The following is a 24629-nucleotide window of genomic DNA, read 5'->3' as shown; positions in this document are numbered from 1 at the left end:
GCAACATCAAGCTGAGCCTTCAAAACTCATCAGCACTAAAACACACACACCTAAATGGCATTTTCTGTGGGGAAACAGAGTCTGTGCTCACCATTTATGTGACAGCAGTACTCATAAAATCTTGGGTAGATTATATTTAAGCTTGAATCTCACCACAAAGCACATGTTCCTCTGCCAGTACTTTTCTCCCTCAACTAATACATTGAGAATCACTTGTGAACTCTTCTGCCTGCCTGCAAGGCCTCAGCTATGTCCTGAACATCAAACCAATTCAAAACCTGGACACTTTCCTCATCTCCCATGTGACTTCTATGGCTGCCCATCTCCCCTGTTTCACATCTATGGAAGGGAACTGTGAAAAATCTGGAATGATCATGAGCATGTAGGATAGAAAGCATGTTCAGGGAAAGAGACCCCATGGGCATGTCCTGAGCACCCATGCCACCCAGCATAAGCAAAGTTCTTATTTCTTCTAAAAGACATGCAAGCAACTAAGCCTAATGATAATCCCCAAACTGTAGAAAAACCAGGGACCTCCTCACCTTAGTCATCCACACTGTCTCACCCAGCACGTAGCTGCCAGACCTCAAAACACAGTCCAAGCTGGGGAGGATGACAAAGAAAACACTTCCTCCTCCACTGGATTTGGAGTCCAGACTGGAAGCAGCCTTCCAGGGCAGATCCTCAAAGTACCAGGCTACACCTTGTATTATACAAATATCTCAAATGTGGCTGTCAAGGGTGCCAGACTCTTTCCAGTGGTGCCAGTGACAGGATAAGGAGCAATGGCCAGAAACAAAAACAGAGGAAGTTCCACAGAGGAAGAACTTCCTTACACTGAGGCTGGCAGAGCACTGGAACAGGCTCAGGGAGGTTGTGGAGTTTCCCTCTCTGGAGACATTCAAAATCCACCTGGACACCTTCCTGTGTCACCTGCTCCAGGTGACCCTGACTGGGCCGGTGGGTTGGATATGAGGTGATCTCCAGAGGTGCCTTCCAACCCTAACAATTTTGTGATTCAGTATGTAGAGACAGATCCTTTTCCAGCACTTCCTTTAAAGACTTCCACTTGAAAACAAACAAACAAACAAAAAGTACTAGCAAGGTTTCTTTAAATAAAGAAAAGAGCAGAAAAAGACCACATATGGTACTTGACAAGGAAATTGGGTTACTAATCCTGCTCCAGTGCAATTAAGTAATTTCTAGCAAGTAGGACATTTCAGCTGAAATAGGAAGACCAACTCACTTCTTCCTCAGGAGGTCAGAAACTCACCCCAGTTTGGGGACTGGGGATTTGATCCAATCTCTCATTTCTCAAAAGAGTTCAGTAATCTCTGATTTTATGTACATAAACACTGCTGCCAGCTTCTTCATGTGGGAATGGCAAGAATTTACCCAACTGTCATAAAAATGCACAAGGCCCTGAAATATCAAGCTGCCATGTTTAGACTCTTGGTTATTGATGAAAGTTCTCTAAAACTGTTTACAATGAGAAATACATTAAAGGAGCATAATATCATAGGTATGAAGAGATTTTATGTGAGAAATAACCATAAACTCACAATGAAAACAGCTTCAGTTAGACACTCCCTTGCAATTACTCATCCTGCAAAACTCCAGAAATGTTCAAATACATGAAGACCCAAAGTAAACAAATACAGCCCAGAAAAGAAAAACAATTCCAATAATTTATGCAGTGAAAAAACCAGAAACCATAAAGAGCTATTATAAATAGAAAAAGACACCATACTTAAAATTTCCTTTCCTTTAGAGATGTATATAGTAAAAGAATCTTTTGAAAATGCCTATTTTCAAAGTTTCAAAACAAAGCTTAATAGCACCTTCCTGAAGTTTCTTACATGTTGTGAAAACACATTTGAAAGAAACAGTGCCTAAGCATACAGAATATTTCTTATAATACTTGTCAAGATTTTAAAAGCAAGAACCCAGAAAGCCACCTAATTATTTATATTTAAATATTTTCTTACTTTAACAGCTTGTTACATGGAAAATTCTTTTTAATAAATTCTATACAGGAACACAAGCATTTAATCTTTAGAAATAAATATTAAAATAAAGCTAATTAATGTCTGCTACTGAGATTAAAAACTTACAAGGCCACCTTTGAGAGGCAATACAGTAGGCACAATTAAAAATGAGCATAGTAAAACCAGTACCATCAGAAAAATGATAACGTTCAGCCAGGGGGATACAATAGAGCAGCCTAATTCTGACAACTGCAGACTTTGAGCTGCTCTTCTGATTAGCTGTGGGGTCTTGTTTGTCAAAACTCTTTGCATTAAACAGCCTTTTCTGTAACATGAGATATTACTGCAGTAAGGTCAGAATGGCTATTTAAAAATAATGTCTACAAATGAATTGCCCTGAGTTAACCATTTCTAAGCATTTCATTTCTAAGCTCTACACACATGAAATATTGCATATTTTTTTTTCTTAAATAAACACACTATAAAAGTTTTGACTAAGCAAAAACAAATCTAGTCTTTTTAAAATTACATTTGGAAAAAAAAAAAACCCAGCAAAAATAAACCATGGATGATTTACAGCAGTGTTCTAGGGCACTGCAACCCTCAGAGCAACTGCATGAATCATTTCTTTCATTTTTGAATGGTAAAATTATATTTTTCTCTAGATAAGAGAATATTTTCCCATACCAGGATAGTTCATTCTCCGTTTCTCCAACCTCATGTCTAAAGGTACATGTTGTTAGAAGTCAAGAAAGAAAACTGAAGGCATGCTTAGCATTATGTCTTGAAGATGTATCCGTATATTACAGAGTCCTTCAAGCAGATGGTTGAACATACCAGTTTTGGCACTGGAACACAAGGCAATTTAGGTCTTCATTGTTATGATGATGTTGCAATTAATGATTATAGCTGTAAAACTAAACACAAGTGCTACACTTGTGCATGGTCACACACTTGTGTGTGTAACCACTCAGACTATACCAGCATTGACTACAGCTGTTGAGGTGTTTGCTGTTAGAATACACTGAGTATATTTTCTTCTTGGCTGCTGTATGGGAAATAGATGCCACAGAGTCCACATGTTAAGCTACAGATCTTCACAAACTGTTCACAACCTATTTAACTGGAGATGAACATCCAGCTCCAGAAAGGCCAGTAAGGCTTTTGACCCTGTCTCTCACAACAACTTCTCAATGAGCATCCAAACTTTTGTTTAACATGCAAATTTGACACTCAAAGTGGGGCTTTGTATTACTGATTAATTTAATGATCTTCACTAAAACAATATTCTTGAAAAGCCTCATTTTAGAAATCAGAATCTCCAGATTCTTTTGAATGGTTTTTGCCTATCTGAGGGGTTAGGTGAAGTTATGATGATGATGATGCTGGAAATTCTTCCTGACTCTGATTTTAAGAAACCATAAAATCCTCACCATCTTAAAGAAAACAAAAGCTATATCAAGTCATGACCACTGCATTTAATTAAATGGAGAGAGGAAGGCAGTGCAGGGACTCCAAGAAAACAAACAAAACAAACAAACAAAAGAAACCCAAAACCTGGAATTGTGAGTGTGGAGACAGACATAAGAAAAGTGAGAAATGACAAGACACGGAGAAGTAAAGAGAAATGCTATTAGCCAGGCAAAGAGAGGAGAAGGTGTTGGGAATAGAGGAAGAAGCACTGAAGAGTGAGTTGGGAAGCAGGAGTAGATTACAAGGACAGAGAAGGATTATAGGAAAAAGGAAGAGACAGCTCAAGCTCTCTTCCTCATCTCCTCTCTCGCAGCTCCTCCATCCTGCAGAAGGAACAGAGATGGCATAAGGGCATTGTGGAGAAAGGTGAAGCTGTCAGTGAAGCTCTTCCTGAAGCAAAGCTCCTGCTAACCCAGACCATTTGGTTTGCAGCAGAGAGATACATCTTCTCTCTCCTGCAGCTTCTGTGCCTGGGGCACACTCTCTGCTGAGCTCAGAAGGCTGAGGGCAAAGGAGCTGGCACTGGGTGGTTGGTAGGAACATATCACAGAGGGATGCCAGGCTCAGAGCACCGTGCACTTTCAGGATGAAAATGCATAGTGGAGTAAATCCAGCAACCAGAAATACTGACCAGTCAATTGAATGAGTGCTGAGGTTTGCTGCAGACTCCTCAGTAAATCCAGTTCTTCTTTTTGGCAATGCTTCAGACCCCTTTCACATGCTGATTGCATGACCAGATACACAACAGGCTTGTCCCTGCGATGCCTGAACTAGGGATGCTCTTCACCCTGTCCTCACAGGTGTCACAGACTATTGCTTGGAAAGTCTGCTTAAACCACTCCTCCATTCCTGCCCTCCCTGAGAGTATCAGACTACCCTAAGATTGCTACATATCCATTCTCCTCTAAGGTATGTGATACACAGCCACACATATAGATCTCCCCTCTTCTGTAAACAAAAGTAAATCTCCCAACTGGAAGTTAATACAGGATTGATATTGGCTGCCCAAAGTAACGTAAGAAATTCATCCCAAACTCGGAAAGTGGATAGAGGTATGCCAGTCTTGTATCTACTGCTTTATCTTTTATTAAGAGATGAGTATCAGCAAAGTTTTCTAGTAGTTGACTGAAACTACTTAACCCTGCATGGCAGAGTTAAGATGCCTAAACCAGACAAATAATGGGATGTGGAAACCAAGGTGCCAAACTTCAAATGAGGACACATGGTGTCTCTTTTTTCATCTGCCCATGCCTGCTTCATAAAGGTAACCTCTCCTGCCAAGCTGCTCTGCCAGCACACCATCCCCAACTGCTGGGGAGCTGAGTCCCTCCACTGAAGGTGCCCCTCAGTCCCAGTTCCAGCTCATCACTGATCTGGACTGGTTTCAAGGCATTCTTTAAAAGTTAATGTAAAGGGAGGGCTGGTTGTGTCACCCCAGCCAGGACTGAATGCTGCTTTCATCATAAATCACAAATCCAATTTTTTCTGTTGACAAAATGAGCAATATATTTCCAACAAAACCACAGACCTACTGGAGCATCTGTATGAACACAAAACATTGAATCCCATTTCTAAGATGGCAGAAATAAATCCCATGCAGCATGACATGAAGGAGGTAAAAATATGAAATGTGACTGTAAAATTAGTGTAGGTTAACTTGTGATCACAAAAATTAACACAGATCTTTGAATGGTCCTGGTGTCAGTCACAGCTAAAATGGTTTTGCTGCCTTAATTTCATACTGTGTATCTGGAATTTCAAGTTCCCAATTCCTCAGCTGATAGAAATGGCTTCTGAGATGATTTTCACATTCTGGGAACAGATTTTTACCCTTAAATTAGCCATGTGTACTCTCAGACTTAACATTTTGTCTTGAAATAAAACAGCAGTGATAATTGTTAATTTAAGACCCCACACAATGCAAATTTATGTTCTGGAGCCAAATATGCTGATTGGAAACAGATGAACATGAAATGCCTTTTACTGAGCAGAATTAAAACTAAGTATTTGTGAAGTGTGTTGCTAATTTGACACATGACACATCAGACATTGATTACTGATTTTTTTCTTTGCTACAATGAAATACCTTATTAATCTTTCAAGAATTTTACAACCATGGCTATGAAGTGCCACATGTTCACCATCTGCCCAGTCCTGTCCTCATGGGTTTCAGCTGGTTTACTTGTACTCACCAAGGATGAAGTTACTCTTTCCATTATTCCTGACACTGGATTCCTGACACCTTTTGTTTTGGAGCTTTAGTGACAAAAATAAAGATTTTTAAGCTTTAATGATCATCTTCTGCTCAGACCTTGAGGTCAAGCTCAGTGTTGTGGATGGACTTGTGCCTGAGGACTGGAAAAAAGCACCCCAGCTTTCAAAATGGGGAGGAAAGAGGATACAGGGAACTACTACAGGGAACTACCACCCTCACCTTCCTCCCTGGGAAGGTGATGGAGTGGCTCATTCTGGAGGCCATCTCTAGCCACATGGATGACAAGAAGGTGCTTAGGAGTACCAGTTTATTACCTCACTACTATCAGTTTAATACCTCACTAAAAGTAAATCATGCTTGACCAACTTGATTGCTTTCTGTGATGAAACAGCTACCTGGATGCATGGAGGGAGAGCAGTGGATATTGATGACCTTGACTTCAGTAAGGCTTTTGACCCTGTCTCACAACATCCTCACAGGCAAACTCTGGAAGTGTGGGCTGGATGCCTGGACAGTGAGGTGGATTAAGAAGAGGCTAAACAGCAGATCCCAAGGGTCATTTTCAGGGGCACAGGGTCTAGTCAGGGGCCTGTCATCATTGGTGTCCCCCAGAATTCTGTACTGGGCTCAGTACTGCTTAACTTGTTCATCAGTGGCTGGGATGAAGAGGCAGATGCCTCCTCAGCAACTTCACTGATGACACCAGGCTGGGAGCAGTGGTCAGTTCTGCAGAGAGCTGTGTAGTCCTTCAGAGGGACCTCAACATTCTGGAGAGATGGGCAGAGAAGAATCTTCTGAACTTTAACAAGGGCAAATGCAGGGCCCTGCACCTGGGGAGGAACAACTGCATGCACCAGCACAAGCTGGGGACCAACCTGCTGGAAAGCAGCTCTATAGAGCTGGTGGCCAAGAAGGCCAAAGGTGTCCTGGGCTGCATTAGGAATGACATTGCCAGCAGGTTGAGGGAGGTGATCCTGCCCCTCTCCTCAGCCCTGATGAGGCCACATCTGGAGTGCTGTGTCAGTTCTGGGCTCCTCAGGACAAGAGAGACATGGAGCTCCTGGAGCAGCTCCAGCAAAGGGCAATAAAGATGATTAAGGGAGTGGAGCATCTCTCTTATGAGGAAAGACTGAGGGAGTTGGGCCTGTTCAGCCTCGAGAAGAGATGACTGAGAGGGGATCTCATCAATGTCTATCAGTATCTGAAGGGAGGGTGCCAAGAGGATGGATCCAGGCTCTTCTCAGAGGGGCGAAGCAACAGAACAAGAGGCAACAGGCAGAATCTGATCCACAGGAAGTTCCACCTGAATATGAGGAAGAACTTCTTTACCAGCAGAACTTCTTTACCAAGCACTAGAACAGATTGCCCAGAAAGGATGTAGAGTCTCCCTCACTAGACATATTCAAGAACTGTCTGGACAAAATTCTGTACCATGTACTTTACAATGATGCTGCTTAAGCAGGGAGGTTGGACCAGATGACCCACTATGGTCCCTTCCAAACCTCACCCATTCTCTGATTCTGTGTGACTCAGTATTTGGAAAGCAGTAGTAATAACCAAATAAATAACAGAAAGCTCTGAAGTGCTGAGCCTACCAGTGCTTGTTTGCACTGAAGGTCTCTGTTACAAAAAGCTAGCATAATCTACTGAATGGAGAAACAGTAACCAAAGTACAGTCTGGGAATAAAGGATGGTAAAAAGCCTGGAACTACTGGAATACTTCCAAAAAGGAGTCAGGTAAGTAACAGAAATAAATAGAAAGCTCTGGAGGACTAAGGCAAGAAGTGTTTACTTGCACTGGAGGTCTCGATTGTAAAAGGTAAAACAAATTTACTGAATGGAGTGACTGTAACCAAAGTACAGGTTGGAAATAAAGGGTGAGAAAAAGCCTGGAACTACTGGAGTACTTTCAAAAAGGATTCTGCAACACATACATGGCTGTGTGACTGAGGCCAGCAAGAGAAGAGAAAGCCTCAATCTTTCTGAAATGGCATTCAACAATATACTTGCAACTAATGAATCTGCCAATCCAATGGACTAGTAAAGGTGGAGGAAGAGAAACTCATTATCACAACAAGATAGCAGAGGAGGACATAGTAAAATCATTCTGGAACAGCTTTCCTTTTATCAACCCCTGAGGGAAAAAAATGTGCATTTAAATTCAAAAAGGTACCTGTAAAAGCAGAATGCCAAACTCTTGTCCACACTCCAAACAGGGGAATGTAATGCTGCAGAGGACTCTGAAAAAAAAAGACAAAAAAGATTATATGAAAAAGGCATTAAAAAACCCCAAAACACAACATAGCAGTAACACTGCAGGTGCATGTACATCAGTGTTGAAGGTCATGGAAACAGGACGCCAAGGCCAGCCCATGCTAGGAGAAGGGAGGGGAAGAAGTGCAAGACAGCCACAGCAGCAATTGGGACTATTTTACATGAAAGGTGAGATAAATGATGACATCAACGTGGCTGAAGCCTGTGAGCTGTGTAATAATAACAACAATAATTAATAGGTCATTAAGGGAAGTCTCAGAACACAAGCTTGCCCTGATGCAGTATCTGATGTGTGAGATGAAATAAATGCATCTGTGCTGGGGATCAATGAATAAATGCAAACAGGGCCAAAATGTCAAAATGCAGTTTTTAATTCACTGATGAAGGACAAAAAAAAAATTGTGCCTTTTAAGTTCCTTTTATAGATAAACGATCCCTTTTGTTGTGGTTTTGGCTATTTCCAAATAAAGGAGAGAGAAAATACTGCAAAGAAAAAAACACAACTCTGTTTCTGTGATAAAAATTTAGTAGGGTATGGAATCAATGTCAGCTACTTTACAAGTAACTGAGGGGAAAATATCAATATTGTGTTATTTCAGGGCAGCTGCTAGTTGATTTTGACATGAAAATATGGAATCTACAGTGATGGTCTATTTTTCCATACCCAAAGTTAAGGCCAAAGAGCAAAATATTTGTGTGCTCAAAAACCCTCCACACGTCCCTTGCTGGGAGGGATGACAGGATATGTTCCAAGCTAACAACAAAAAGCACAAAAAATCTACCATTTAATTTTTATATGTCTATATGCAAAAATTTTGCTTTTTTTTCTTAGTCACTTTCCCTTTTCTAAAACATTTATTTTAAACAATGCTTTTTAAAACCATGGCAGTATTGTCTTTACAAAACACTACTCCATCTAGTCAATCAATACATCTTTCATTTCATATGCAACATCTTCTCCTTTTTCTACACAAAATTATTACCTACTTTTTGGAGTTTTAAATCAGTTATTAAAGTCCACACAGAAAAAAACCCAAACCTTTATATTTTGTGTCACCTGCTAAAAATGATTGCAAATATCCTCACAATAGACTGACAGAAAAGCACATAATTTTAAAATTTTGAGATAATTTTCCTGTAATTAAGCATTTGTATATGCAATAGGTAAGGGAGAAATAAGTCACTGTATTTCTTAGGGAGGAAAACACCTCTGCTGTGGGATGCAGCTTTCTATACATCTTTTTATGTGAAAAAAAAGCAGTAATGGAGGAAGGGGAGAAGCAGTTTTCCTTTCTGCTGTGAGGCTGGTGACAGCCAGCAGAAGGGGAGAAATGCCAAGCTAAGGAAGACCCAATACCATAATGGCTTTTAAGAGAGCTCCAGAACACAGTTACCACATAAGTGCATGCACAAAGGAGTTCTCATCTTTCTGTACCAACAGGAATACACTTTTTAAACAATACAAGTATATAGACATAATGACTAACATACATGTGGTTTGTTCCAATAGTGGTAATTCAAACAGACACATTTATGATATGAATGTCAGTGTGAACTATGAAATACATTGTTGTTTAGTGAACACCAGTGTACACTATGTTAAGATTGTATAGCCTATTTTATGTTCTAAAGAGGTCGCAGTAATAAAAAGTGGAAGTATTAATACTGGAGTAGTTATGTACAGTGAGTTGCTGGAATCCTCTGGTGCCACAATAAACATACTGCTCCAGGTCTCAAGGATTTCCCAACAGGGTCTCCGTTAAACTGTGAAACCACCAGGAAAGCACACACCACACAGGCTTGACTGAGCTTGGCTCTGCACGCAGGACAGAAAAGACTGAAGGAGATATACATACAAAACTCAAACAGATAAATGTTCTGTGGAGCTTTCAGTGCATGACTGGTTTCATCATTCACGCCATGGAATAAAACCCCAACGATGCTATTCAGTGCCTGCAACAGCAGAGTGCACTGACAAAACTGTCAATGGATAGAGCTTACAGAGTAATGTGGAGGCAGACCAAGTTCTGAACTAAGTTACAGACTGTGTAAATTCTTCAACATAACAACAATATTCTCATGCATGGGACTGTGCAGCAGCAGTGTGGACAGCCCTCTGTGAGGACTCATGTCTCTGCAGCAGGACAGCAAATCCTCAGGCAGCACTGGTAGATGCAGGATGAGCAGCCCAAGGCAGAACTCTGTACTAATTGCCCTGTTTGAGCAGACGAACTGCTCTGGTAATAGATGTCCAGTAGCACTTTATCAGTCCAAAACAGTGCCCTTCAGCAACACATCTCAGACAAATCTCTTAATCAACACAGCACCCTTAACACAGCTGAGAAGGGCCACATACACCACAGTGAATATTTTTAAACATTAACACAGAACTGCAAGAAAAAGTAGAGAAAATCAAAAATATAGCATAAATTTCAGTAGAATTTATGAGCAAGGACTTATCAGGATAGCTAAAAGCACCAGATTCTCCTTTCACAATTGAATATACTGTTTAGCATAAGAGGTCTCACATGAATATTTTCCAAGTTCTAATTACTCACGCAAGTGCAATTCTTATGTGTTTAGCAAGCACCATGCCAGACCCCTGTCACCAAATTTTAGTTACTTCAGCTATCTCCCTGTGTGGCCCAGTTCCAACGCAGAAGAACCCAGAAAGGCCACCAACAAGTTACATGCACTTGTTTTTCTCCATGAAAATATGAAATGAAGATGATAAATAGACAAGAAATAAACAGACTCTGCTTGTCCCACTCCTTCCATGGAATTTACAGTAGAATGCCAGGCCAGGCCTGCATTGGAAGAACCAACCTACTTGTGATAAACCAATACAAAATGCTTGGCCTCCAAGAAGGCAACTTATGTCTGACAATGACTGTAGTTGATTCTTAGGTGCTTTTTAATTCTTTCTTGCCTTCTTCCTGGATCTGGAGGCTCAGGATTTCATTTCTCCTGCAGTTGTATGACTCAGATGAAAATAGAGCAGGATATGTTGCTGCACAGCTTTACACTGGATGCACAGTAGAGTTTGAAAATGTTTGTTACCACTGAGAGCTGAGTGCTTCTTCCTGGTGACGGACAGACCTGCTTCCTGCAGGCAGGCACTGTGGGGCACAGCTGCCACGGTGTGCAGTCACCATTCCATTCCTTCCTCACTGACAATCTTAGATCTTTTTTTCCCTTTAAGCAACTTAACAAGGCCTATGCAAGCAGATTTATACAATAGATTAACCCCTGGGTTCGAAGGGACCTTAAAGATCACTTGGTTCTAACATCCCCACCATGGCCAGGGACACCTTCCACTGGACCAAGCTGGCTCAAAGCCCCATCCAGCCTGGTTCACTCCAACAGGAAAGATTGATCTCTGCAATACTTCCTCTTAGGAACGTTAGGTGCCTCCACAGTGCTTCTCTTAAAAATCAATAATAGATATGCTGATCTAGTGCCAAACACACAGTAGCTGAGATATCTGCAAAGAACTGATTGGTCACTGGCTCCTACTAGACAGGTGCAAATGGCCTCAACATGAATATTTAAAGCAACTGTCCTTATCTTTTCAGTTCTCTGAAAAAAAAGAGAGGAAGAAAAGAGGAAAAAAAAAACAAACAAAAACTACTCTAAACCATCTGAGATCCAAAACAACATAAGGACAGCCAATATCAGACTTCTCAAAATCACAAAAATCATGACACTGAGTGGCATACACAAAGCTGGTTTCCCTTCTGAGCTTCAGCTAAGATTTAATCTCTTCTGTAAGGGCAGAAAATGCCTCACCTAGACAGGGAGCACCCAAACCAAACCAAGATAAGAAACTCTGGACTAGACTCAGACTGTAAAAAATATTAACTTCTTTAATTACATGGGTGTGAGCTACCACTTTCTCCTCTGAACTGACATTTCTCTGTAGCTTTTTTCGCTATAAAATCCCACACTCATTCAAATTTCTTTCCAAAAAAATCCTCCTGGAATGCCTAGAAAAACAGTCCACAATGGCTGGGCAGCTGGCATACTGCAATGGCTCATTATCCTAATTTCAACAGGAAATCACTTATCTGCTGCTGAAATCAAGGTCAAGTGGAAAATTTTAACAACCAATATGAGGAGATTTGTGCATCTAAAGTTAAGTTTGTAACTAGATAAATTCTAAACATTTTTACCATTTTTTAGAAATGTATTTTTTTAACCATTTGGTAAGCAAAAGGATATGCAAATTGTTCAGGCAGGAGTGAAGCTCCTTTTCAAGACAGACTGACTGACTTGGGGACAGCCGCACCCAGGCTGGGTACTGGCAGAACAGAAACTCTCCTGCCATTTGTGGTGCCAGGCCACTCCAGTAATACAACACATTTAGAAGACTCATTAAATAAGATCTTCACAATGAGGTTGAGACCTTTAGAACTAAGAGTCATTGAAATGTGAACATAACACACAAAACTACAGAAAACTCCACCTTGTTTCACCAGTGATCCCTTTAGCTGGTCCCTTGCCAGTTGAATATTCTTACAATAAAAAGCACCCATGATATGAGAAAAACAAATCTCAGAGTCCTGTGACTGGCATTGCACATTGAAAATTTAAAAACCCCAAAGGAAGGAATGACCAAAGTGTTTGCCACATAAGCAAGAGCCCAGTGGGGATTTTAAAATGGAGAAGGAGGCCAGCCTAACATCTGGATTTCTTATTTGAGATACATCTGAAGAATGGAAGAGACATCTGTCCCTGGATATTATCAGCAGAGGGACACATCTCATAACAAATTCTCAAAGGCATTGTCAAGGATGTATCTTCTTCAGCATCTCTTAACTCAGAAGCATGGTGTGCCCTGTGCCTGGGGTAAGCATGCAGGCACTGTAGCAAGGATTTAGGGATTGTAGCTGATTTTTCCTATTTTTACTTGCTGAAAAACAGGGAGTTTTATTCCTCAGACTGGCTCTTCTTTAGACAACCACAACCTGAGAATTGCCAAAGCTTATCTCAGTTTAATCTCAGAGATATGAATCTTAATGAACAATAATTAAGGCAAAGACTGTTTTGCCTTGCTGATGGAAACGGAAATGAAAGAAAAATGGGATTAAATTATTATGAAACAATTTTCAGATAGACACATCATGCCAACTAAATGCATCTTATGAAAAGCTAAAAAATTTATACCTAAATATACTTTCTATAGCTGCTCTCCTTTTTGCCTTCATACAGGTTGGGAGAAGTCTTGCCCTTGAACACTAAAAATCATGAAATACCACAACAGGAAAAGTGAAAACCACACATGAAACGTTATTTGAACTACCTGGGTGACAACAAATCTTAATTAGGACACCACACACCAACATGTGCAGACAAACAGAGAGGAATGCTCTGTGCCCAAGCTGGCCAAGCTGTAAATGAGTGGAGAGGGAGCTTGAAGCTGCTGCCCATGCTCTGCTGAGGAGCACACAGTGCATTAAATACACCAGGAGGTGGGAACCATAAGTTGCATGACACAGAAAAGCTTACTTCCAACATGTTTCCTATTAGGTTAAAAAAAAAATTAAAAAAAAAAAATAAAACACCTCCTAAACATACTTCTTTACAAAAATCAAAAATATTAATCTCACAGCTTTTTTGAAAAAAAATATAATAGAGGGGAAAAACAAAACAAAACAAACCCCAAACAATCAAGGCAGTGACATAGCTACAAAAAAGAAATGGAAATGTTTAAGAGAATGAAATTCAATTCATCACTGACCTCTGCCTGAATGAAACATTGGGAAATTTTGCTGGCTTTGGTAACTGCCAGCAAAAGGTGATTTGAAAAGTGTGATGGTTTATATGAAATATTCATATTTAGATGTGTCAGTGATCTTGCTCAGAAAGTGTACCTGGTATTTCCCTTAATGGAATTCTCTGTTTCTTCACTTCCATGGTGGTTTTTTGTGTTGTTCTCAAAGGTTTTTTCCAACCTAGTCCATTCTGTGATTCTGTGTTTTGTTGGTTTTTTTTTAAATGAGTCTCACATAATAATGATTCACAAATATTGCAGGCAGCCTCTCATTCTGAGAGTTAACATTGAACAGATTTTTAAACAAATATAATTTTATTTGGTATTGCCTAACCTACCAAAAAATAAAACCAACTTTTGAAATAAATAACTTAATTTGGAGAAATGTAACTGGAGCACATTTGAATCTTACTATCTTTCCCAACACTTAATCCACATTGTAGACATAAAAAGGTTTTTATAAGCAGATATACTTTTTTGTAATTTTTACCAAAAAAAGAAAGATGAATTCAGGCACTGAAAAAGCTAGGCTTGTATCTTTTGTGGAAATGCTTAATTAAGCCTAAATTCAGAAATTCTGTGTATACTTTCAAGAGGTACTTAGCATCCAAAAGTCAAACTGTGACCACAAAATAGGTGCTTGGTGTCTGTAGAGAGCAAACTTAGCAAATCAAATTGGAATGTACAAAGTTGAAGACTGCCTATTGGAATATTAGACTTTGTGCACTTTTGCTACATGAAGAAGGCACCATGCAAGTGGAAGGAATATAGTCCATTCCTGCTCACATCCCTGGCCCATCACCCTTGGCAGCAGATCATACACACCTATTATTAACACCTCTTGCTGAAGAGGAGGAGATGAAAACAAGACTTAGCTGCATGTGTGCTGAAAGTACCAAAAGGGGATTCTTGCTTCCTGTCTACAAAAGAATCCCTTTGATTTTATGCAGTTGCCTAATTAAATTTCACTGTGCATATTAAGTTTTCGGATGTCTAGCTATTTTAAGCTCAGCCCCAAATCAAAAGAGCACATATTCATAAATGACCCTTTCACTAAAAGAAACAAAACCAAAAACTCAGATAAGGTTTGTTGTACATAAAGATATCCCCCACTCCAGATGATTCCTCAGTTCAACCAAGGAGAAGAGATCAAGCACATAACTTTTAACTAGGTCACAAACTCTACCTGTCTAATATTTTATTCATGCACCTTGTAAAGGGATGCATATTATTTCAAGTTCCAAGAGGAGCATCATTCTATGAGCAACAGCTCTTCATGAGTGCTTCAATATTGTGTGGGGATTACTTTATTTTAGGGATGGAGAGACAGATCCAATTTCTTCAGTCAGTGAGAAATAACAACATAAAATCAAGTTGTCAATCTCTTGACATACTATTTGCTTTAACTTATACTCAATAGTTCCTTGATGAGTTGGTGGATTACTCCAGAAGAATTCTCAAATACTTGTAAGAAGAAAATGAATCTTCCCAAGTCTAAATTAGCCATGCAAATTTATACATATATTAGACAATATTTAATGGTCATAACGTTTTTAGAATATATATACAGAATAACTCTGTGTGAATTTTCAGCTGGGAGATAGTGGATATCTTTCAAAATTACATGAGAATTCATCAAATGCCATAGCTCTTTGCTCATTAACCTGAGTGTTTTAGCATGCCTGATCCTGCTTCTTAGGATCTTTACAATCTGATGTCTTCTTTTAGGCCAGTAGTTGTTACACCCAATTCACTGAGATTCAAAATTCTATCTTGAAATTTTCTTTTTTCTCCCATAGCTAGGAAATGTTGGATATCTACACCACACTCAGTGAAAGACAAGGGTCTTTGCAGAGGTTAAAAGCAGGCTCTGGGCACTGAGCCAGTCTCCAAATGTTTTTTGCCCTGCTAAACTGTGTTTGGATTTGCTGTGAGAGTATACAGCAAATGGATAGAAACTCTTGAAATACCAGGGGCAACCTAATATAAAAAAAAAAGGGAAGCAGCAGAAGAAACTATTTAAGAGCCATTTTTCTGCTTCATTTGCTAACATAATATGACTTACACATAGATACTGGACTGGAGTAGCATCTGCCTTTTTGGGTTGGATGTTTGCATTTGGCTGCAGTATATTTAATTTCACACTGGACAACACATTTTAAGTTCTTCAAGAAAAAAAGTCAGGATCAAGTCTTGCTGGATGGGTATAGTTGTAAAAATTAACATGATAAGAGATAAAAGAAATTGTGCTAAGACTTAACAGTTGCTTTTTTTCTTTTCTACTATCATACATAGAGTTTGGTGACATCATACCATACTATGATGAAAGCTATAGCTTGAAAATGCTACTGTTTTGGAGATGTCATGCAAAAAGTTTGAAAAAGGAAAGAAATTAAGGTCAGTTGACATGAAAAGAGAAACCAGTCTCAGGGTACTCATGGGATGCAGCACAGAAAATAGTTTTTCCTGCCAGGAGCGGCACAGGCTGCCCAGTGCCACAGCCAGCTGTGGAGCTGGAGCACAGGAGGAGAGGATGAGGGCACTGTGTTTGCTCAGTCATGAAAAGAGAGGGCTACAGGGAAACCTACCCACTACCTGCCACTGCCTGATGGGAGGGGACACAGACTGTCCTCAAAGGTACACAGGGAAGAAGGGGAGCATCAACCAGATCTGCAACATGGGATATTACAGCCTTATATGGGGGAGAAAACTTTTTATTTTCAGGGAAGTAAATCACTGAAACAGAAGTTCAGAGAGTCTGCTGGACTTTCATCCTTGGAGATAATGAAAAGTGTCCTGTGCATGGCCTTGAGCAACCTGATCAGATGGGATTCAGGTTGGTCAGCAGGATGGGCTAGGTGACCTCTGCAAGTCCCCTCCAGCCCATATGATTCTCTGATCTCATCTTGCCACCTCATTGCAGTGGTGCCAAAAGTCAAGAGTTTCTTTGTCTCACCCTCTCCCCAGCAGCAGATGATCCAGACATGGAAGACAGAGTAATGAATAAGTACATGTTTCAATTCATCACCATCTATATCCACCTCTTTCCATTCCTCCATGCTTGATAGACTGGAATATTTGCTTCTTAGTATGCACTGGGCATTCCCTCTGCTCTTTTGCTTTTTGCATCTCTAGGTGATTTACTTGCCAACAGCAAATAAAACGGGATGACTTGAGAAAATCAAGAAAACATGAGGAAGAGAACAAGAACCACACAGAGAAAGAAAAACATCATCTCTTCCTTTTTAGCAGCAGGCACCTGCAATTTATTCAGCAAGGCAGTGACTTAACATGCAGTGCTGTGCAGGACTGCTTTGTGTACAGCATTAAGGAATCAGTCCAGGAAAGGGGGTGAGAAGGATAAAAAGCTGCTAATGCCAGCGTTTAACTGTGAGTAGAGGCTAAACAGAGGGCTGATGGGCTGTGCCATTCTGTGCAAGTCTGGTTGTCATGCTGAAAACATGCCCCAAATTCCTTGTATTGGTGATACAGATATGCAGGGATACACAGGGACACACATGATATACTGGGACAAAAATCAAGTGATGGGCATAACAAATCCTGCTATTTAGAAACTGTCTAATCTAAGGAGATGATGCCCCAAAACATGTATTAGGCAGGGAAACTGCCAAAAGTGCTCCATAAAGTTCTAAGGTACATATCACATGGACTGAACTAGACAGTTCAACAATGATGTCATCTGGTCCTTGCAGCTCAAAGAAGGCCATGTTGAGGCAGAACCGTGCAATGATTTTGTCAAAAGGAAATAGAAGATATGTAAGCAATATTGAGTTAGGCTGTTTGACTCTCCCCACTGCTTCTGCCAACAGTACAGGCAAGAACATACCAATATTTGCAGCCATACAACTCAGTATCAGTACTGCCAGCAAACACTGAGCAACAGAGATCACTGAATTAATTTTTTCTGTTTAGTGAAAGTAAATAATAGCATTATTAGAGACTGACAGAGGACAAACAAACTAAAGCAACTCAGCAAACCCACACAAAACCTGGGTAATTAAACTCCCATTTTTCACAGCAAGGATGCCTGGAATCTCAACACTGCAAAGCATGTGACACTTCCCCCATTCAATTTTCCTTAAATCAGCTCTTTTTCTTCACTATCCCCACCAAACACAAACTACATTTTGAAAGGATCCATTTTAAGAGATAAGCACAACTCCATAATGAAGCTACTGAAATCAAAGCCCAACCCTCTGGTACTTTGTCACATGGCTCCTGGGAAATGCTCCTGGGAGGCATTAAAGAAGCAAGTACTCAGTGGATTCTCACCTTAAGGATGTTCAGTGCAAGACAGATTCACAGTTATCTTATCTGCTAGTTACTAATGCAGAGAGCAAACTTTGTGCTCACCACCAGTGAGCCTCCAAATGGCTTTGCACTGCAGATGCTGCCCCCACTGGATGATACTACAAATGTGGTTCACAGTTGGTGAGGTTTCCAGGCAGCATCTCTGCACTGCCAACAGTCTCTGCTTCAGTTAATTTTCTCATCTTATTGTCTATGCTGTCATTATCCAATCTGACTATTACACCAGCAAACCAGGAACCTGCTGCAAAGGAGTACTTATGAGGGTAGAAATGTTTTGCTTTAAATATTTCCTATGAAAGAATAAATGCACACAGCTCCCACCTCTGCATCTTTGCTTTCAGGATCCAAGCATTATTAACAACTCTTTTGATAAGGAAACTATTATTGTTTTTACACAGTAAGAAGTGGTGCTAAGGATTAATAATATACATATGTAATGCTTTGTCATTTCATAATGAACAACTTATTTGCACTTATAACCTATACTTCAGCTACAAAGACAGCACAGCTGCCCTCTGTTTGTCACCACAGTCGCATTGGTTTCATCCTACGACCCCTCCACAAAGAAATGCACAACCAATATAAACTGCATCATTTCTGAATTACTGCTTTGTGAGTTATGGGAATGCCATAGCAGCCACAATGTATTAACTGCAAAACATTACACCTATCCCAGATTCTCCTTCAGCAAACTGCACACCTGGTGGGACCAAGCACCAGAGCAGAGATAGGTGGGGGGCAGCCAAAGAAGTGCCTGCAGCCCTTTCAGCTGGCCAAGATAGCTCACCTGTTGGATGAAAGCAGCTTAGAGTAGGATCATCCTGGGAAGGGGCTGTGTTACAGCAGCTCTCAGCCGAGCCAGCTGCTGCAGTGCTTGCTTTGCAGGGGTGCTCACAGCTGTGACAAACTCTGGAGCAGGTTCCTGGAAGCACAAGCAGAGAGGGGCAGGACACCCCAGCCCAGCCCAGGGGAAGTGGAGGGCACTGTTTGCACTGCAGGCTAGCTCCTGTTCCCCTGTCTGACAATGGCAAATCTCTTTGTCCCTTGGCAATTCTGGGAACAGAATATTGTCTTGTGAAATTCCAATGCTGTTTTAATGCTATCATTATTAGCATTGTCTTCAGACAATAAAATGTTCTGTCGCAGTTGCTGTGGGCTCGCAGCAGTGAATACACACTGAGTCACCCCACATTAACTTAAATAGCACAACTGTGTGAATACATGATCTTCAGTTAAATCTACACACACTCAAAAGTAAAAATAAGCAGATCTCCAAGGAAGAACTCGCTTTCTACATAATACAAAACCCTCACTGTGTGCTTCCACAACCTCAACAAACATGTGGCAAAAGGCTTAGTAAGACTACTCCCATTTTCTGATCTGGTAGTAGATGAGAATACAAAGCCACCCCCAAAGGGTTATGTAATTAAAAAGATGTGTGTGCCTAAACCTGGCTTTATCTGTCCTGGGACCTCCACAACACAAGCAGAGGTGGTACCCACAAGCAGCCACTTGCACCACGATGCCAACACAGAGCAGCTTCTGCCCCTGTCCTTCCCTTCAAATCAGCACCTCTCAAGAAGAATAACTGATCAGATGCTTTCTCACTATCTGTAAGAACACACATGCTATGTTCAATCCCATTCAGAGCTCATCCTCATGCTATGTTCAATCCCATTCAGAGCAGGAGATACTCAGAAGATTTCAAGGTGGAGCACAGGGACAGTCTAAGGCCCAGACATTCACTCTTATCACAGGACTTGCTGTGCTGCCAATTCACCACGCACTGCTGACACCAAAGCACATAAAAGCAAAGCAAACAACCGATCTGTGCTCAGACTTGTCTGTGCTTCTGTCCCTTAACTAAGCCCTCACTAGGAATAGAAACTGCATAAAGTTATATAAAGAGATTCCATACTTTGAAATGAAACTACAGGTTAAAATGAGTGCACTTTTTTTTTTGTTTTACACCTCTGAAACCATCCAGCACAGTCCTCCTCACACCAAAGCTGCACAGCTGCCTGCAGGCACATTATTTTACACTTCCTAAAACAAAACCTCCTACGTCTAACAGTTCTAACACACAATCAGATATACTCCAACCAGGTATCATCATTTTAAAAGGATTTTGCTATTGTGTGTCCTCAAAATATTGGGCACTTGAACAACTGTCATGATAGAGCAGGACTTCAGTACGATATGAATTCAAAGGATGCAAACTGAGGCAAATAAAGCATTCATACCACCAAAGATACCTTAATTCTCTTTCTCTAGGAGGAGTTCTGATGTGCTCACCTGAAGCTCCTGTCCTTGCCTTACTTCTTGCAGGAACTTCTCTCTCTTCCTGTCCAGTAATTCCTTGTGGACAAGAACTAGGGAAAGGAAGTCCCCAGCTGCCTGGAAGTTTTAAGCCTAAGTCAGAAAACACAAGTAAAGAAATGAACACAAAAATGTTCAAGGGAAGATCTAGCTATAGGAAAAATAATACTAATAAAAAGCCTTTGTTTTTTACCACAGAGTATATCTGACGGAGACAGTTTCACAACTCCCCTAAATTTTCAATCTCTCCCTTTTTATCCTGAAGCACAGTGGCTAACATAAAGAAAAGCTACTTTCTTGCCTAACTGTGAGGAAAGCTGTGGACCATAGCTTCTCACATATGCAAAATGAAGGTAATACATAAAAATCTGAAGAAACAATTTTTTTTTACCCCTATATACGAATCCTTAATTTCTGCAATTGCCTGTACGGAACAATGAACAATGTTAGATAAACAGCCAGCAGTCTTAAACTTCATTTAAGCCCGTGTTGGAGCTGTCTGGGAGGAGCTGACAGCTGGCCACCTTGCCAGGGACCAAGGTGACAGGACACACTATCTTTTGGAGCTGCTTTTCTCCTACACTGATTTCCCCTTTTATCCCTGGCAGGTCTCTCGTGCACCCATGCAATGCAAGCCTGGTTATCTCTGCCAGCCCAAAAGAGCACAGCCCAGCCCATGGGGTCCCTCCCAGGAGCTGAATTACAGACAAAACAGCAGTGTGCCCTTGTCCAAAGCATACACTGTGTGCTGCAGGTTTTGTGGCTGCTGGGGCTCCCTTGGGTCTCTGCAGCACAGTTTATGTGGTGGGCAGAGTCAACAGCTGCCCCATTTCTCTCTCCTTCACCCAACAGCAACAAAATGCAACATGCCCTGTGCATGGAAACCAGCTGGAACAGCAATGCCAGAGGTACTTGGGACACCACAGTGTGGTGAAGAAGGGCAGCATGCTAGTGTCACCAAACACTGATGAAAGCTTATCATACTCACTGAAGAAACCAATGACTTGGAGCCCATGGGCACAGGGAAAGGAGTAGGGATGTGAGAAATTTGTTGGTGTTTGCTCCCAGGCCCTCCTGGCCCTAAGTTTATCCTTTTGCATGGATTTCCCTCCCCCAGATGAGGCCATTGAAAGCCTTGCAGGTCATGGTCGGGCTGGTGTCACCCTTGCATGTGACAGTCCTCTCCTTCCAGATGAGACAAGGCAGCCAGAAACAACAACTCCAGTACTGAATACAACTGGCATAAATGACAAAGTAGCATGGGGATTGAGGGAAATGTTAACACAGTATTCCTGACCTAAAGTTTTCACTGTTCTCACATCACTAGCACCAAGGGAAGGGAGGAGGTTTCTGGGGCAGGTTGTTACGGCAGCCCTGCACCAGGATTGCCTAAATGGCAAAGTGCAGCATGTCTGGCTGAGGGCTAACTCCTCCTGGGAGCCACTGCTGCTTACGTGGAATCGAGATGGATATTTTTAATCACAATTCCTAACTGCTGGCATTTTCATAGTATTTGCCAAGCAGGTGAAACCTTCAAACAATACCATGCAAAAGCTACATAAACCCTCAAAAATTCAGGTCAGACAATTTCCTCTTCTCCTCAGCACCCCCCAGATGTTTCAAACAAGGAGACATGTGCAGTGCACAGGGGTAGTCTTCCAGAAAAGCTGACTTTCTGGGGCTTACAGTTTATCCTCTGTAGCTCCTGGAAGGCTTATACTTCAACCGTGTGAAAATGCTATCACTTATTATTACACTATATTTCATGCTCAATATTTATGCCCTTTTCTCCAGCGCCAAAAGCTCACATTGATACCTTAAACTTTACTGTGCAAATGCAAGACTTCTATTTTGGGGATGCCTTTTTATTTTTTTCCTTTTCTTTCTTGCCCCTCCTCCCTCAGACATGAAGGTAAGCTTTGAGATTTATTCAAAAATCCAAGAGCAATGCAATCTTGGCAAAAAACAATCAAAGATGGCAAAATACCCTGAACATCAAAAAATATTAAAAACACCATTTTTTTTATTTCACACATTCAATCCTAGAGTGATTTTTATTAGCCTACAGAACATTAAAGCCTTGTAAAGTCAGATTTACAACAGAACTTGAAACGGCCCCATCTATAGCCTATGAAGTGCTGTTATAACACAAATTCTAAGTGTCAAACCTTAGTCAATTATGTAACTCAGCACTTCCCCTCTTTTTTAGCTGTAATCTTATATGAAAAGCTGCTATCACAAAAACTGTCTGACCTTGTGCTGTAAATATCTCATTATTTTATTTATCTTACAGCTGTTACAAAAGTAAAAGTGACAAACCATGCATTAAATTGCTGATTTTGTGAACTGTTCTGAAAGCTTGAATTTCATGATGAGTTCTGGATTAAAATACATGGATAAAAGCAAAAGGATAAGATAAAACAGGAATGAGTAGGTAGATCAAAAAATCAGGATTTTAAGCTTTATCTTGTAAAATGTATGGGAGGCAATACTCAACAAGAAATCTTTGTCAAAACCACCAATTTGGGCAGTATTTTAAATAAATAACTGCATATTCCTTCTTCTTAGATTCTCTTTGTTTCTTGTAATTGCTCCAGGACTTCAGCACAAACATAGAGTATTCTGATTTTTGGGCACAATCTTTGGGTAAATATTTTTTGTTTACTTCTCAGTAGCGAAAAATAAAATTTAATGAGTATGAACATTTACCTAATTTCCACAGTTCACAAAGTGAACTACTGCTCTTTCTGAAGAAATTTATGTCAGTAAATATGTAAGATCTACATGCATACATATTTGCATTTCTCTTGAAGTACATAAAAGCACAGTAACTTGGAGTAAAAACCACACAAAATTGCTAAATAAATCTGAATGTGCTGCATTTTCATAGTGAAGCACCACGTTCTCTCAATGTTACACCTTTTTAATGTGATGTCATGCATGCACTGAAAAGATAAATATATACCATGCTGATAGTGAAAACTTCTATATCAGATCATGAATTTTTTTACACTACCTTACTAATCCTTATAAAACTCCTTTTTTCCCCCACACTTGAATTCAGTTACAGACTTTCATTCATCAGCAGCAGAAAACAAGTAACTGAAATGTCAAATGTCACCATTAATACCAGTGTTGCAGGAGAAAGCTTAAAACCTGAAGAAACCTGAAGAGATAATTAGGATTATAGAATCATTAAGGTTGGAAAAGGCCTCTAAGATCATTGAGCCAACCTTTAACCCAGCACCACCATGTTTATCACTAAGTCATATCTCCACGTGCCACATCTACACACCAGAGTACCAGGAATGGTGATCCCACCACTGCCCTGGGCAGCCTAGATCAAAATACTGAAGAAGAACAGATGATCACCATCCTCCCAGATCACTCAGATTCAGAGAGAGGAGAAAAAAAAAAATCACTTCTAGACTAACAAAAGCTACAGGATATCAAATATAGTCATCATATCTTGTGAAAACTCTTCATATTTCCCTCATGATGCAAATTAAATCTCCTCCTCCCCCCCACAAACCCTTCTCTTTCAAGACATTTTCTGGATTAGGTCCAGGGGAAGGGAGAAGCACAGATGAGCTAAAACAAGTAACCCAGCTTATCAAACACACTGCAAGGCTGGATGCATATGGAAATGAAATATATTCACAAACAGATAGACTAGATATGTCAGTATGTTTTTGCCATCTCTGATATAAAAATAGGTGTCAGCGAAAACCCAGTATAAATTCTTGCAAGCCCCTGCCTGCAGGAATGCTGCTGTTTTCCTCTGGATGGTTCAACCAGCACAATCACTCAGAAACGTCTCATAATTAAGGAAAAAAAGGGGTGGGAGGGGATCCACCCCAAACCCTCTCTCCTGTTGTGTTCAAAACCCCCACCAAAACCCCCCAGATTTTTCACATTAGTTGTCTAAAGTACGCCTGGGTCACCACCACTGACCCAGGGCTTGTCCCTTGCCCAAGAGGGAACGACAGGATTCCCTTCCTGTGATACTGGTGCCATCACTGGGGGTCAGGAAAGAAGTCAGGAGCATTAAGTGGCCTAGAAGCAAACCAACAAAAACATATCTGCTTCTAACAACAAAAGCAATGCCAGGCGTGCTCCTACAAGCTTCACCTCACAGAGGAAAACCTCCCTGGCTTTTTCTGTGCTGTGTTTTTCTGCGAGCAGGCACCACAGCCGGCGTGTGTGGGGGCTGATGCCAAGCTCTCCTCAAACTCGCACTCCCACATCTTGGATG

General features: G+C 40.7%; 1 protein-coding gene across 5 annotated transcripts in view; it reads right to left on the bottom strand.

The window, feature by feature from the left end:
* Nucleotides 1–24629, bottom strand: part of FAM110B (family with sequence similarity 110 member B) — a 114102-nt gene that overhangs the window by 11352 nt on the left and 78121 nt on the right. For 3 of the 5 annotated variants that reach the window (XM_066563328.1, XM_066563365.1, XM_066563336.1), the window contains one exon: nt 7850–7916. The gene's annotated coding sequence lies outside the window, so the exon portion shown is untranslated. Of the gene's footprint in view, nt 1–7849; nt 7917–20350; nt 20468–24629 lie in introns of all 5 variants that reach the window. The other 2 variants (XM_066563347.1, XM_066563356.1) reach the window with 1 other exon arrangement.

Source organism: Molothrus aeneus, chromosome 1 (genome assembly GCF_037042795.1).
Source record: "Molothrus aeneus isolate 106 chromosome 1, BPBGC_Maene_1.0, whole genome shotgun sequence".
Lineage (NCBI taxonomy): Eukaryota > Metazoa > Chordata > Aves > Passeriformes > Icteridae > Molothrus > Molothrus aeneus.
The sequence above is the reverse complement of the archived record's forward strand: the minus strand, read 5'-3'. Positions and strand labels throughout refer to the sequence as shown.